Source organism: Botryllus schlosseri, chromosome 3 (genome assembly GCF_051294905.1).
Source record: "Botryllus schlosseri isolate E-star chromosome 3, Bs_hap1, whole genome shotgun sequence".
In the NCBI taxonomy this organism is placed as follows: domain Eukaryota; kingdom Metazoa; phylum Chordata; class Ascidiacea; order Stolidobranchia; family Styelidae; genus Botryllus; species Botryllus schlosseri.
This window is the reverse complement of record NC_137238.1, coordinates 33,975,601-33,983,499: the sequence shown is the minus strand read 5'-3', so window position 1 is coordinate 33,983,499 and position 7,899 is coordinate 33,975,601.

Below are 7,899 nucleotides of genomic sequence, written 5' to 3'. Positions count from 1 at the left end.
AGAATCAATCAACAGTATTGCGACTTCATTATAAAAGTGGGAGAAAAGGAGATCTCTGTTCACAAGTGCGTCATTGCCGCAAGTTCTGAGTATTTTGCTAAGATGCTCAATCACGACACAAAAGAGAACATGTTGGGAATGGTTGATTTAAAGCATGTAGATCCTGAATGTGTGATGACCTGCATTGAAATCATGTACCGGGGACAAGCGTCTTTTCTGATTCAAAAAACGGAAAACTAATGTATGTGGCGCATTTGTTTGGAATTAATAAGGTATGCGATGCAATGTCGCTTTTCTTGGATCAAAATCTTGACGTGGACTCGTTTTTCGACACCAGAAGTATTGCCGATAAGTATTCCTGTCAACAATTACAGCAAGCATGCAGAAGTTTTGCTCGTGATCACTTTCATTCGATCATGAAAACTGCTGATTTCAAGGAACTTGAGTTCGATTTCCTTGAGGATTTGATATGCTCTGAAGATTTGCATGTGTTGGATGTTATTAAGTGCAAAGCGTCATTGATTTGGGTGAATGAGGATCTGGATCGCGCTGATCAACTTTTTGAATTACTGAAGTATATCGATCTGGAGAAAATCCCTGTCTACTATCGTAAATTTTTATCTCAGCAACCAACTGTTGCTAAATCCACCGAATGCATGATGCACATCATGAAGTCACTACCGGAGAAGTCAGATGTAGAAGCCAGTGATTACAAAGGTGACTGTACTCCGAATATTATAATAGTGAATGAGGATGTTTCTCGTCTTATGTGGTTTGACATGGACAGAGAGTCTTTGACAGAGCAGCGACATTTCAATGCTGAAGTTAGTTTGAGGCCATTTCTCATGGTAGTTGTGATGGACTGCTACATATATGTCGTTGATGACAAGTGGGATTTGTACTGTCGTAATTTTCTTGAAAATGATTCACCCTGGAGAAAACTTGAACCTGCATTTTTTGGATACGATACTGTAGTTGCACGTAAGCCCGGTATATTATATTTTTCATATCTTGAACATTTGGCCCAATATGACACAATCAATAACAAGTGGTCGAAGCTTCCCAACAAGCAATCCAGATTGTGTTTGTCTGCCTACTCTATATCTCAGGATAAACTTCATGTAATTGGTGGTTTTGATGCATATCATACCACCTTTGCGCTGGATGTGGAATGTTTCAACTTTTCAACGTCTACTTGGTCAGTTGGACCATCATTACCGGTTGTGATAGCTATGGCAAGTGCATGTTCATATAATAAGGCCATCTACCTTGTTGGTGGAAGAACTGTGAACTCTGGGTATGTCAACGACATTTTTCTGCTACCCAGTGATGAAAGTATTTGGACGATAATTCCAGTACAAGAACTCGAATTGGAGCGTTCAAATTTAAGTACTTATTGCATTGGCGGAAAGATATACGTATGTGGTGGATCCCATGGTGAAATGATGCCGAGTCGCTGCAAAAGTATCCTCGAGTTCAATCCCAAAACTAATTTGTTGAGGACTGTGATGGACTTGAATAGCCATGACTTGAATATGCATGAATTCTATGCAGCGGCAATTATCTTGTAACGCCACAAAACGTTAACGGATCAAATTCTAAAATTCGTGATTTTGCATATAGCTTGCCCCTGATTTTGTATACAACTTGCGAAAAAGCATGGCTCCTGCCTTCAGTTTTCCGTCCGTTATCTGTGATTTTGTAAACTTGTGTGGATGGCTCTTCCTCCATTCTTCGATTCACTATCCGTAAGTCCATATGATTTTAACTATTTAACCCTTCATTTCGCATTATTCTTGATTTGGTAGTTTTGGACTCGCGTGATATTTTGAGCCCATCAAAATATTACTCTGTTTGAACAAAGATACAAAAAGCTCAGATTGAATGTCCGGAAGGTTTCCAATATTTGTTTCGTTCGCCACAGCAAATGATTGGTTACATCGCTGATCTTGCAGAACGTGGGTTTGGATTCCTTTTTTGCTGGCTCCTCCCAAAAGTCGGCTGTTTGCAAACAAGAACTAATGATGGCCTTGAGTACTGCATTTATGATTTAGGATTGATTTCGTTGTAGCGTTTTTGCATTTCTCGTACCGTCACATACCTGGTCAGTATGGCTGAGCGAAATTTAGTCCTTGAATGATCCGATTCTGAATCGAGCGCCTGTCATTCCTAATCGAGCATCAGGCGCTGAGTCGAGTATTCAAGTATCATTGATAATTATATCACAGCAGTTTGAATGATGTGAAAAATTGAAATATGTACGTTTCTTGCAACTGCAAAAATACAATGCCAGCTCTACATCACATCAAAGACGGTATTTCTCTACCATGCCTGTTTCATTGCATTTTTTGGCAGTGGTGTGAGTTGATCATGATCGTGACTTCATAAATATCTCACATCCACTATTAAAACTATAATTCCTGCGGATAAATTACTCATAGAAGCTAGGAACACGTAATTGCAGTGCCGGAAGCAATTTTATCTTCAACTCGACTCAAATCGACTCAAATGTGAAGTTTGCTTCGAAGCATCGTCCTCTAAATGAGATTTGAGTCAGTACCTACCGCTTCATTCTGCTACAGAAACTGTGACCTGTCGAACATGTCATTTGCCCTTCGGACAAAGAGATGATCTCAAAAAGCACATGCAGTTCCATTAGAGTACAAAAAATTTTACATGCGAAATTTGCGGTAAAGTTCTAAAAGAAATGAGAGGTTTGAAGAATCACGTGCTGCGCCATTTTGACGTTAAAAGTTTCAAATGTGAAATTTGTGAAAGGTCATTTTTCACAAAGAAAGATTTGAGAAAGCATAATAAGATCGTCCATAATGCAACCGCTATCAAAAAAGTTGAGTGCAAAATTTGCGCAATGTTGTTCTGCTCAAAGACAGCTTTGAAATCACATATGTCCGTCCACTCTGCTGTAAAAAGCTTTGAATGCCAAGTATGCGGTAAACTTTTCCAGCATCAACAGTCTCTAAGAAATCATTCGAGGATGCACACTGATGGTTTAGAATTCAAGTGTGACATATGTGGCTCATTATATAGGAGGAAAGATGGTTTGCGAAAGCATATGGCGATCCATTTGGATGTGAATAATTTCTCGTGTGAAATATGCGGCAAATCGTTCAAGCGAAGGGAAGGTTTAGCACACCACTTGCTCATCCATTCACGCACTAACGATGAGAGACATGAGTGTGAGATATGTGGAAAATGGTTCTCCACACTGCTGTATTTGAAAAATCACACTATCATCCATTTTGGTGTGAAATTCGAGTGTGAAGTCTGTGGCAAATATTTTAGTCAAAATCTATCCCTACAGCGACACATGTTCATCCATTATGGCGTGAACGATTTTAAATGTGCGAGATGCGACCTTTCATTTAACCAAAAATGTTCTTTGAATCGGCATATGCGCATCCATCTGGATATAAAAGATTTCAAATGCCAAACGTGTGGTCAAGCGTTCGTTCAAAAACATTCTCTGAGGCAACATATGAAGAGCCATTTGGACGTGAAAGATTATGGGTGTGAAATATGCGGAAAGTTATTCGTCAGGAGTTCCTGTTTGAGGAACCACATGCGGGGCCATTTTGACACAAAGTAACTTTTGAATATGGAAGAATTACCTTATTATATTTACCTTATTATATTTATATTACACTTCAATTTTCCGGAATTAAACCTTACATCACGTTCATGTCATGCGAATTGGCATGTCATGGGGTATCTATATGCATGTCTATATTAAATATGCTGGATAATATTTTTTGGTCATCTACTTGACTTCGCATTTAGAATATGCCAACCTGCATGCCTTTTGCTGGATGAATGTCTCTTCATTTTCTCAACATTTCTGATATTTTGTTCCATCATTGTTTTACATTACGGTTTTAACAAGAGGTAAGGCGTTGTCTGCATGTCGTAAACCAAATCACCCTGAGTTTTGTATCGTCGTAGTTTTACAGTTGTAGAATATTTTAAGTTGGTGTGGACTGTGGAGTGTACTGTAGGCTTAGGTTTATGTTACTTGTGCTACTTTCTCACGTCATTTTCAGACTCATTCTACTTTAACAAATCTTAGGTAAAAATTATTACTTTTCACGATTTGGATTTTGAGAAATTGAAAGTAATTTGAAATAAGCTTTACCACATTTATGAGTGAAATTGTCATATAAACCACATGGATTCGACAATATATATCGAAGGATTCTTTTTTTTTAAGACTATTCTGTGTTGTGTCTAGGGTCGCAGCCAAGTCACGAGTCAGTATTAATTTTTTTAGCTTTGACTCGAGTGAAATCGAGTCATTTACAACTCACCACCTGGTCTAGTCCTATTCCAAGTCTAAGAAAAATTGGCCGACTTCGAGTCACAGTCTTGAGACTCGAGTCCAAGCCATAGTCTTCCTTGTTTATTATAGAGTTCAAGTCACGTTGAAGTCACTTTTCTAAAGTTCTTTGGTGATTTCGATGGCTCCAACTCGTAATACCCTTGTTTTTATCAATCTCATTATGTCCCTTCAAATAAACAAAAACACTGGTTCTGAGCCTATTTTTGTGCATCGTCCATGATCACGAGACTTAAATCAAGCCATATACAATGTCACAAGTCATGGGAATTATGCGAGTCAATACAGAAAATTGCTAGGTCAAGTCAAGTCGACGGAAATTCGCGACTAGAGTCATATCAACCCTGCTTGTGTCATCAGTCATTTTTGGTTTTGACATGTCTTGGATATTGCTAATTCTACCTGTAATTCCATAAAATTTACAGCGTTAGAACTATTTTTACTTTTACCACCACTACATTGTTATTGTAACGGTGAACTTAAACTTGCAAGTTATTGAACTTAGTACACCCACCGATTGCTTCAAATTCAATTGTAAGTTCTATAAGACTGTGAGAGATATCGTGAAACTAGCTAGTACAGTAAGCTGTTGAATTATAGTTATTGGTTGCAGGTAGTATCACAGTATTCATTGACATCTTCACGATAAGCTAGTTTTGTTATCAAGCAACTAAACTATGTAGCGACATTTATATTGCTTTTTCATACCATCTTTCTCTGTTTATTGCTTGTGCATTTTCATGCTATCTTTCTGTGTTTCTTGGTCTGTGTCCGTGTAGGCGTACATGTATCATACCCATGCTTAAAAAATATTAAAGTTTGTTCTGTGCTTGTTAGTAGGGCTTGGGAAAATCAAGTACCTGAGTTGTTAAGAGATGGAGAATCGTGTGCTTCTTCAACTATCACTTAATATAGCAACATAGAACTATAATCCTTGGTTATGTTCATATATGTCGGCTAACTTGAATGCAGCCGCAAAAATGTGAGGTCACTTTTACACCTCATATAGGCCTGGATCAGTAGTTCCCAACCTTTTTGTCTTCATTTCCCACTTCAGATTTATTCCGAGTCTTTATTCCCCACTACCCAAAACTCCTATATACCCTTTAAAATAGGTTACCATATTTTGAGATCCCAAAAAGGGACACTTGGTATGAATTCTGAATGCTTCAAGAAAACTGGTGGTTTGAAAATTGTCAACCGATAGTATTGTGTTGACTAAATGGACATTTAGGCGTCCTTCGAGGACAGTTTCAATTTATGAGTTTTGATTTATACAGTCCAGAGTAGTTAACTGGTAACGGTAATCGTGCATGTGTGGTAGACTATCCTGTATATTAAGGTTTACAAATGTGTCTATACCCCACCAGATACCAACCATCGAATTCCCCACCAGTTGAGAACCACTGGCCTAGGTGGTAAATAATATGGTGACCATGCCGATTTCTTTTCACTCTGTGATAATGCTGTGGCTTGATTATGACTTGGCTGAAATGTAATCACCAGTAACCTGCGAAGCTCTGTGCTATGAGTTTTGGATCCTGTGAATTCGGTTTTGACGCTTCCACATTGAGAAAATAGCGTCAAACTCTCGTTGACGATATACCTTTTCATGGAAAGGGGCGTACGATGTCAGTACCGTACCGTAATCATTTGTCACTTCTCACCTCAGATCGTAACATTTGTTACATGGTTTGGATTAGAGCAGTGGTTCCCAACCTTTTTCTCCCCGTTACCCAAAACCAGACTTTCCAGACAGGTTTTTACCCCCCTCTTCCATCAAAACCACGTTTCATCACTAAACACTCAAAAACGATCGTCCAGTCCAGGATGGGAGTTTTACCTGAGGGAGAGACCGACCTGAGAAAAAGCGACATCAAGTTTGAAAGAGAAATAAATTGGTTTATCAGTGGAAAAAGGCTGCAGACGTTCGTTGCCAAGGAACAAATGCAAGCAAGGGATAGCAAACACCAAGACAACTGTCGTGGAATGACAAAGATAATATTCAATCAGTGCGAAGGTTGAGCTTGCATATCTACCACTAGCTTTGCAATTCTGGGTTTGGTTGTACTGAGGGCAATTCTTGCGTCGTTTTCGACATCCAGGCGATTCCGCACCTCTGTGTGGTACAGTAATGCCTCATATTTTTGCCCCATCTCCTTGCACAGTTCCTTGAAAAGACGACTGTTCAACTCCTTCGCTTTTATGAAGTTTACAACCTTCACTGCTTGGTCGAACACTATTTTCAAGCTCTCCGGCAGAGATTTGGACGCAAGCGAGTAGCGGTGCAGTGCGCAATGATCCACATGAATGTCCGAGTTTTCCCGCTGCACAAAGCCCCTGAAACCGCGGTTTCCACCCATCATAGCGGGACAGCCGTCAACAGAGATTTGCTGCACATTGTTCCACTCCAAACCGTGCATGCCCAAGAAATCGTTCACAAGGTTGAAGATATCTTCTCCTTTCGTTGTTGTCTTCAAGTTCTTGGCAAGCAAAAATTCCTCCTTGACAGAGTACTCGTGAATGTATCGAACGTATCCGAGTAAAACTGCGCAGCTGCTTACATCCGTGGATTCATCGAACTGGAGAGAAAACATTTTGTGAGGACTTGCCTTCACTTCGGCAACGACTTGGGCAAGGATGTCAGCTGCAAGATCATCAACCCTTCTTCGAATTGTGGTGTTCGAGACTGATACTCCTTCCAGCTTCTTGGCCTGATCTTCCCCACACATTTTGGAAACGATCAACTTGGTACAAGGCATAATAAGGTCTTCTGCGATTGTGTGGTTCTTGGAACTTTTTGCAATTCGGTATGCCACCTCGTACGAAACTTCAACAGCGGCCGTTAGCTTCTCCGAAGCCATGCCACCTGATCCAAATTGAATGCCTCGAAGTTGCTTCGATTTGCCCTCAAAGTATCCTCGACTCTTTCCGGCCAGTAGCGGATGACGCTTCATGAGGTGCTCGTTCAGTTTTGACGGCTTTAGGCTTTCGTTGGTCAAAACTTTGAGACAAATGACACACTGTGGTCGATCGTCACCATTCAGTTGTGGTGTGTTTACAAAGCCGTGATTCAAAAACGCCTCTGCATAATGTCGCTTCTTGCCCGGCATAATGACAGTTCTTCTGAGGAGCGTAAAAAGCGGATGATTAGAGTGCATCAAATGCTAAGGTGAAGTAATGTGGTAATAAGGAACTTTTATCACACAAAGAATAAAATCTCTAACAAACTCAATTATAAACTGACCTATGAGCTATGAGAGCAGTCACGGAGGAAAAAAAACAACTTCAAGAAGTATAGGACCATAGCAATTTACAGCGTAGCTGGCATGGAAACTCCGTAAGCAATGTTGCGTTTTGCACTGCCTCCAGTGGTGGCGTACAGATGCTGCTGCTTCAACCTGCTTTAGTGTGTTTCTGGGTAATCTTCCAGCTGGGACCAGAGCACAAAAGTAAATGAAACTGGTATCAATCGAAAGCAAATTTCGCACTGATTCCAAAAACATAAGTGGAAATCCGGCCCGGGAACTGAAACCCTCTGAAAATTG